This window comes from Mus musculus, chromosome 5 (genome assembly GCF_000001635.26).
Source record: "Mus musculus strain C57BL/6J chromosome 5, GRCm38.p6 C57BL/6J".
Classification (NCBI taxonomy): domain Eukaryota; kingdom Metazoa; phylum Chordata; class Mammalia; order Rodentia; family Muridae; genus Mus; species Mus musculus.
This window is the reverse complement of record NC_000071.6, coordinates 97,634,109-97,643,487: the sequence shown is the minus strand read 5'-3', so window position 1 is coordinate 97,643,487 and position 9,379 is coordinate 97,634,109. Positions and strand designations below refer to the sequence as shown.

The 9,379-nt window shown below is 39.7% G+C and overlaps 1 long non-coding RNA gene across 1 annotated transcript; it reads right to left on the bottom strand.

The window, feature by feature from the left end:
- Positions 1-322: 322 nt before the first annotated feature.
- Gm34029 lies at positions 323-6,947 on the bottom strand. The gene is made up of 2 exons (XR_389368.1): positions 6,801-6,947; positions 323-1,548 (listed from the first exon to the last, which is right to left on the bottom strand). It is a non-coding gene; the product is annotated as a predicted gene, 34029 (long non-coding RNA).
- Between the last annotated feature and the right edge of the window lie 2,432 nt (positions 6,948-9,379).

The following is a 9,379-nucleotide window of genomic DNA, read 5'->3' as shown; positions in this document are numbered from 1 at the left end:
TTTCAATTCTTTGAAAATACTATGGCATCTGACTCAAGAGAAACTGCTTTCTAAGTAATAATTTCTAACAATTTATTTAATATACAGAAAACTGAATCACAGACTGAGAAACCAAATAAAACCAAGCGGCTGGTGAGTAAGTGGATCTTAACCCAAAGCTCAGCATGAGTCAGGTTAGCATCTCAGCCGTGGAGGATGAAACACCTTGTGGTAGGAGGAGGAGGGAATGGGGAAGAAGGGGAGGAGGAGGAGGAGGAGGAGGAGGAGGAGGAGGAGGAGGAGGAGGAGGAAGAGGAGGAGGAGAAAAGAGACATCTACTAGCTGCTTCACACACTGTTTTTATTTTGTCCAACTGATGTCTTGGATGCTAGTTAGTTTACTTCTGGTACTTCCAAGAAAATAAGATTTCATCCATTCATTCATTCCGTAATCATTTCCTTAGAATTGGCTCCACGATAGGCATTCACATAGGTGGGGTTGGAGAGAATTTACAGGCTGGCAATACAACCTCATGTTCAGCAAGTTAAGCACAGATGAACCAAGAGCCTCCTAATATCATCTTGACCCCTTTCTCCAAGCAACCGCAATACAGAACGCAGTCCTGGAACCACACTGCCTTGTTTTAAACACCACCTCTCTCCTTGCCCTCACGAAAATAAAACACTGTGTCTTTCTGCTGGAGGGTTCTAAGATGTGAAACGGCAGTACTTGCTTTACAAATCGCTGTAATGAGCAATTAGGTATATTTTCAAATAACTTGAAATTTTCTGAATCAGCCAAACATAAATAATATTCGCTAAACATTAGAGTCACGGGGTATTATGTTTGCTCCCTTCAAAAGTGAGAGCCCTTGGCAGCAGCTCCAAACATGGCCCGATCTCGCGTTATTTTAAGTCTTTCTCGGTTCCCTTCCGTGTCCTTTAACTCGCGTGGAGCATCTCATTTTCAGGCACTTTTTAGTGGCTATTTCTGCAAACAGAACAGCTAGCAGTTTGGTGATGAAATCAGGGCAGTTTGAGACGTCGCACGCTAACTAGTTACACTGTACAAAGCCTAACAGTTTGCTTTCTGTTTTTAAAGAAGCATTCGTTCAGCCATCCTTGCGGCAGCACATGTAATTGAAAAGAGGCATATGGAGACCAGCATGCGAAGCCTAACAAACACTTCAGAGTGGCTTAAAAACTATGCTAATCAGTTTAGAAAACCATGATCATTTTAATCTAAAAAAATAATAAAAAATAAAACAAAATACAAAACTTTCTTAAACCTATGGTGATTTTTGAAGCAATATAATCATTCCAGCATTATCTAGAATTGGCTTTATTTTCTCTCGGCCTGGAAGGTCCTGCAAATTATAGAAATGGAAGGAATGAGAACACCCATGACTTGTAGTTTCTGGAGGACAGATGAATTCTTAAGGGAGATAAGCCAGGACACCGGCCCACGATCAGGGTCGGAGTGCACACTGCTCCTAGCAGTGGCTTGGAGACCCTCGGGTGGGCTCACGACGCGACGCTCCTTCCTCTGCAAGAAGATGCTGAGCATTACCTGAAAGCAAGGAAGGCATCAGATGAACAGACCTTTATAACAGAATGTGCATCTGCCAAGACAAAAATACACGGCAAGCTTCTGGTGTTGGCGCGCTGACAGTATGAGCAAGCTGTCTTAGGAGTGATTTTGCAAATCATTTGAGTTTAAATTCTATATAGGCCGTAGGGCCCCTGGAGCATCACTTTCTATATTTGGCCTCCCCGTTTAGCTATGTTTGGAATAAATAGGCTATGGATCAAAATCATGGCCTTTAAGAGTTTTGCATACACTGACTAGTTCTGCCTATGCATCATAGGTGGATTGGGCGATGCATGCCAGTGTACGCATGCATACACATGCACTCGCAAGGCTTTTAAAGTGTATTTTTAAATCCCCTCCCCTCAAGTTCAGCTCTCTGGCACTTCATAACCCACAAGCTGCTGTTTCTTTTTCCAGAGAAGTTCAGTTCGATGGAGGGGCCAAGAAAAATGAGCCCAACTGATGACTGCAATCTCGGGAAAAAATATGCTTTTTATCAGAGACCACATGTTGCCAATGCCAATTAAAGTGAAGCTGGGAGATTTCATCAGATTCCAACCTGGAGAGGAGGGACAACATGCCAAGTGTAAGAAAGGAAAAGTATGCTTCAGGTTGTTCATTCAAGGTGAGATCCAAACATTGAAGGTGGGCAGCAGATTGTTAAACACAAGATTTAAAACAAAATGCACAGCAGAGGTAATGTCGTGGATTTTGACTTCAGCTGACCTAGATGGAATCCTGGCTCTGTAACTGACCTGCCGGAAAAACTTTCCCATCTACAGCACTTAGTTCCCCTATTTGTCAATCAGGGATCACTGAACACTACCTTAAAACAAAAGCACTTAAAAAATATAATATTGTGAATGAAAGTACCATTCTCATAATACTTCCTTAGAAGACATTGGAGACAATTTTTTTGATTGTTGGTAGACGTACTTACAAGTAGCCTCACTTTGTTTCTAAAGGATTATGGATCTTTACATCCCCAAACCCTAGTAAATATTCTTTCCATTGTTTACGTGTCTTTTAATGTTTGGTAAGCAGAGTAATAATATCATGATATGATCCTATACTTTTGTTCTGGACATCAGTTGATGTCATATTTATGTATCCATCTCATTGCATCCCGTCAGGAAGTAGTGTGCTGAGTGTTAAAAGTTTCACTTCTGTGCTAGTTACTTCTGCATGGCTGTGATAAAAGTGACCAACAGAACTGGAAAGGAAAGAAGATTCGTGTTGGCTGGCTTGGGGGTTCAGAGGATTTCAATGCATAGTGAGAGACGGGCTCCATTTATGTCTGCCGAAGCATAAGCAGACGTTGTACCCATCACAGCAGACCAAGAAGCAGATAGCAGGAAGCAGGAAGCAGGAACCAGTTCACCTTCAAAGACCTGCCCATCCTGACTTCTGTGTACAAGCTGGCCTCATGAATTTGATCCCTGAAACTCACACAGTGGAAGGAAAAATTGTCTACTATCTCTGGCCTCTACACTTTCACCAAGGTGTACACACACACACACACACACAGAGAGAGAGAGAGAGAGAGAGAGAGAGAGAGAGAGAGAGAGAGAGAGAGAAAGAGAGAGAGAGAGAATAAATGCAAAAAAACCACCAAAAGTAGGAGGAGTTTCTTATTCAAATGAGCATGGCATTTTACCCTAAGAAGTGGACATGAGGACTGTAATTTACAAAAAAAAAAAAAAAAAAAAAATGGCTGGATACTTTTTTCCTGCTTTCCCATGTGCTGTACTTATGAGAAAATCATCCTCATAACTCCTTCTATTAGTCCAGAAGCCTCAGAAATCATTCACTTTTCTTCTAGAGAGAGTCACCATGCATTTTTATAAGAGGTGAGAAAAGCCTCTTACTCAAAGTTTTCCTTTAAGCCACTTAAGGAATTGGAAGTTTTGAGGATCCTGTCTTCAGATCAGATGCGGACTGACTTTGCAAAGCCTGAGGTGGTGCCAAGGCCAGTGATGGAGAAGGTCTGTGCTCCTGATTGGATCTCAAAACACTAACCATGTACATTGTGTCTATTTCCCTGGATGCTTTGCTCCTATCCAAATATAGATATTCAATTACTCAAAATGGTTACATTATAAAATAATGCATAATAATATCTGCAAAACTGATGTTTGTTTTCCAGATTTTATTTATGGAGACTTGCAATAAACAATTTTTGACTTTATATCACATCTGTAAAATGAAAGTTCTTGGAAGACCTTTGAGTGTTCAGAAAATAGATCAAATGGCTTTGAAGAATTGTGCAGTTGAATGCAAGTCTAAAGTGAAAGCAAGAGCTGCTTTTGTTTGCCTGCTGCATTAATATGCTGAACATCTGAGATAGTCAGAAAATGTATTCTAAATTTATATATTAGTTTTATTATCTTCTATGTTTTCTCAGTGAGTGGAGTGTTTGTTAATGTCAAAAGGTACTCCATATAAAATAAAAACTGAGAGTCAAAAATGCCTTTCTTCAAAGGCTTCAACTGTTAAAAATATATATATTTGTAGATGAGGGGAATGCCCACTTAATAAACTGCAAATGTGAGACAGAGATGATAAACACAAACTCAACAAAATTATAATCTTTGTTTTCAAACAAGGGCCTATGTTGAGGTAAAAGCTGCGAACCATTCCACACAGGGTCTGTGCTGAGACCATGAAAAAGAATTCTAAGTTTCACCATAAGAAAACTAACACGGATTGAAAATGGGAAAATATGTAGCGGATGATGGCCTAGTCGGCCATCAGTGGGAAGAGAGGCCCCTTGGTATTGCAAACTTTATATGCCTAAGTACAGGGGACTGCCAGGGCCAAGAAGTGGGAGGGGTGGGCAGGGGAGCAGGGTGAGGAGGGTATAGGGAGCTTTCGGGATTGCATTTGAAATGTATATAAAGAAAATATCTAATAATAATTTTAAAAGACCTAAAAAAAGAAAAAGGAAAAAAAAGAAAATGGGAAAATATTTAGCCATATTTCATGAAATGAAAAACCATAATGCAGCCATATGATGATGGCATTCATCCCCTTTACGGTTACATGGATGATTCTTAAAACTTCTATGCTAAGTGAAAGGTGTATGTGCGAATTTGATGCAATCTCTATGATCCTGTTTATTTAGCATCCTTCGGACATTCTATCACCAATTTTTAGAAAATATAATCAGTGATTATTAGGGTTGAGGGTGAGAGAATTTGACTGTGAAAGGGAATTTAGATGGAACATTACAAATGTTTTATGTCTTGACTGTGTATTCCTCCAAATTTTATGCTATACATATAATAGTTAATTTTAGGATACGTAAGACAAAATAATTTAGGAACTAGAAGGAATTGACAAATGAAAGATAGGGGTTGAGGAGAAAACTCTCTGGGTGAAGTGGCCATCTTACAAACATGAGGACTTGAACTTTGGGATGTCAATATCCATATAAATAACAAAAGCAAAACCAAAACCCAAAAACAAAGCATCATCATGCGTCTATAACTCCAGTGTTGTAGAGGATGAAGACAGACAGACAGAGGACAGACAGATCACCCAGAGCATTCTGGCCAGTCAGCTTAGCAAAGTTTGTGAGCTCCAGGTTCTAGGACAGACTGCTTCAAAAAATAAGGTGGAGAGCTACTGAGGAAGATGCCTCATGTTTGCCTCTAACCTCCACATACACAAGTTTATAAAAGACACACCATCAAGGCAGGTCCCCAACAACCCACTTTCTACAGTCAAGTTTCCCTACCTCCAAATAGTCCATTTAGTTATGAATCAATCTGTACATCAGTTCATTGATTAGGTCATACTCTTATGATACAAAAGCTTTCCAAAGTCTCATCTCCATTACACCAAGTACCATGCCTTCAAACCATAGGTCTTTTGGGGAAGCTTTTCGTATTCAAACCATTGTGGGTAACATAGGAAATCTTCTGGCCTCCAAGAGAATCACATCTAAAACAGATGTGAGAAAGCTACTTGTGAGAACTATTCCTGGTTGTCAACCTGATTACATCTGGAATTAACTACAATCCAGAAATGAAGGGCACATCTGTGATCCAGATCTTAAGGTTGGAAGACGGGTTTCTGACCTGGATCTTGACAGGGAGGGGAGGTCTTGAGGCATAGTGGCCATGAAAACCTTAGGCCCAGGCAAAGTAGTACATGCCTTTAAATCCAGGAGACTGAGGCAATCAGATCTCTGAGTTCAAGGTCAGCCTGGGACAAACCAAGTTTTAGATTCAGGCATAGTGGTACACACCTTTAATCTGAGCACACCTTCTGCTGAAGGCTTTCATGAGGACATTGGAAGAAGGAAGGTTCACTTTTTTTTTTCAATCACTTGCACTGACTTGCCAGCACATCTGTTAGAACCTAATTCTACAGAAGATCAGCTGAAACAACCAGCCTCGTGGAACTGAGCAACTACCAGATTCTTAGACTTCCCATTCACAGCTGACCATTGTTGGGTTAGTTGCACTACAGAGTGTAAGTCATTACAGTAAATTCCCTTAATATATAGAAACATTCTAAAACTTCTATGACTCTAGAGAATTCTGCCTAAGATACTACCATTTAACCACATGAATTTATCAATATGATACAAATATTTTTGGTTTTATAGACAAACTCATACAATGTGGCTTAGAATAGCCTAGAATGCACAATTGACATATGTGTAGCTAACAATCCTCTTGCTTCAATCCCCTAAATTCTGGGATTTAGGCATAGACCATCATAACTAACTCTCAAGACATAAAACTTAGATATATCTTTTCCAACGAGTTAGTAGGAGTGAATTGGAGTGAAATACCATAGGCACTGAATCATTCATAATTTAGTAACTATTTTCAATGTTTAAAGTAGAACAAAGAGGAAAATACACATGCATTAAGTCACAAAACAAAATATCCACACTTTTTTAGAAAAGAGACTATAGCCTTTACTTTATATAGTCATTTTTTTTTAGTTCTATTACTTATATAACCCATCAGAAATATAATGGTAATGGTTGTTTGTTTGTTTGTTTGTTTTTAACTCTACTAACAGTATCCCCAATGCAGTGAGGGCAAATGTTTAAGGAAGATTGTCCCCAGCATGTCAATTCCACAATAGAACATAAACCACTTCAATACTATAAAGAAAGGAGAGACGCTGTCTAGTATTTACCCAAGGCCGACTCCATGGTAAACAAAGAGGAGTTCAAGTTGCTAAGAATAATCAGTGTCTAAAATACTCACATGCAGAGAACAACCTGCTTCTCTGAGTCTTAGTAATCCATGGCACCCGTTGTCAGCAGGGGTGACTTAGAGGCTGGCTCGTGTGCATACTTTCAAAGACAGGTGGCTAAGCAACTGCAGCACGAGCCAGCTCTGCTCCTACTCATCTCTCAGAGACATCCACTCGGTGTGACGCTCGCATTTGACCCACAAGCAGAGACTTTCACCTGGTACAGGGTGACCCCATTAAAAATAAGTACCTGTCTCTTTCATCCCAAGCTCCTTTGCTTTCCAAACACAGCTTCCATTAAAGGTATTACATGGAGACTCAATCACTTGTCCCAAGTGGGTAAAGAAATCAAAAGTGCTGTGAGAGTTGCTGTGGCATCTCATGGCTAACGAGAGACACATCAGATTCAGTCTAAAGAGTCAAAGTGACAGAGCCGGTCCTTACTGACTACCAATTATCTCCAACAAAAAAAGCAATGATGCTTGAGAGAGTGAGATGGGGGTGGGGGGGAAGGGAGGGAGAGAGGGAGACAAGGAGAGAGAGAAAGAGATGCTGCCAGCCAGGTCTCTAGCCTCAAACCCAAACACCCTTGGGTAAGAACTCCCGCAGAGACAGTGAATGCCTAAACTTGAGCCTCTTCTGTCCCCTTGATATAACATTTAAGCAGATTTTTCTGTCACTGTCTCTCGGTGAGAGAAATATTCTTTTTCCCCCATTTTTCCAATATAGAAATTAGATTAAACAGCATGCTTTGTGAACAATAGGTGAGACTACTAATAAGACAGACTTCACAGCCACATCGAAAGCAGTACTGGACAAATCTATTTCATCTGAAATGTGGTATCGCCAATTTGGTCAGGCAGAGCTTAAGTGAACTCTTCATAGACACCAGTAGTCTTAGCAAAGAAAGGAAAAGGCAAAGACTGAAGCAAAGATTCCAACCCCCTGACTCTTCTATTATGAGTGTCAGTATTTGATTGGTATGGACGAAAGCTAATGTTTTGATTACAGATGCCAGCAAACTAAGTGTTAGAAAATCCTGGGCACCTTCTGAGAAAGGCAAAAATATAATGTTTAAATGTGATCTGACTGCTCAAGTTAACGTGCATGTTTTATTATATTGCTCATTGAGACAATTGTCATGAGGGAAGAATCTTAACTTTGAAAGCACAAACGCTACAAAGGCATAAATATATTCTAATCTTGGCTTTAACTAATTTTTGTCTAATTCAGGCTTCATTTATTCATTCAACAAGCTGATAGGGAATGATATTTATAATGAGAATTCAAAGAGGATTAAATCACATCTCCAACCCTGAACAGCTAAGGCAGCCTTTCTATGGGCTAGGAATGAAGAATGGTGCACAAATGGATACAAAGTAAGCCAATGAGGGCAACAACGATCTTAAGTACCCAGTAATCTAAAACTTTCCTTAGCCGAAGCAAAGCGCGCCTTCCTGTAGATACCAAGGAGGGAGGGTAATCTGGCAGTAATACTTGAGAAAGGACAAAAGAAAGTAAAACAAAATTGTCACATCAATAGAGCAAGAAACCCAGACATTATGTTGTTTCATTAAGTAATCTGTGGCTTCTTCAGTGTACAGACCTAAAGGGCATTGCAGAAACTAATGTGCAGATTATAGGCACTAGTCAAATTAGGAAACCCCACTGCACAATGGTAAGAAAGACAGCTTGTGTTACCTATACTAGGAAGCTGGTAGCTGTGAACTCTCCAGTCTAGGTCTGGTATCTGCATGGTGAAGGGGGTCCCCAGGGGGGATTTGAACCATATATCCACCCCTTTAACAAATAATTATCTTACGCCCACTTTCTGTCAAGCAGTGTTTGGATATCAGGGATGGAATATTGAATAAGCTAGCTATGCTCTTCCTCTTTGACGAGCATCCAAGAAAGAACAATTCGATGATTTACACTGATTTTTTTTAAGGCTGTTACACACAGGATGGATTTGATGAAATCAAGATTAGACACAAGGAGATAAATTAGGCAACTTTGGAAATAATGAACCTAGCAGGTTCTGATTATGGGTTGTAGAACTAACACTGTGCAGAAGGGGTGAATTCTCGAGCCATTTGGACAGTCAGAGAAATACAACATGGCTATTGGAGATAAGAGTTTAGAATTAGAGAAAATGGAGGAGACAGATCAAGCTGAATCTAAAGTTCCTAGTTTGGATAATGGCTGGTGGCCCCACTAATTAAGGTAAACAATGCATAAGGGGCAGCCAGTCCTTATTCATGGGCAAATATTTTCTTTAAAAATGTAGGGAAAAAATCTAGCATTCTATGTATGTTACATGTTATTACTTATATTGCATGCCAGATTAAAATAAGAATGGACATAACAGCTGTTGATCCACACTGTGCCAGAAAAGGATAAAACATTTAATGATATACCAATGGAATTTTAGGAACAGAACATTTCTATTTTCTGACATGAGTAAAAATTCATTATCTCATTAGAAGAGGGCCTAAGGAAGGATTTCAAAATTTCTAAAATGTCCAATTTACTTTGTAAGTCCTGTTTTATTTTGGTGTGGCTCATTGTTTATAATCAAGCTGGAAAGATG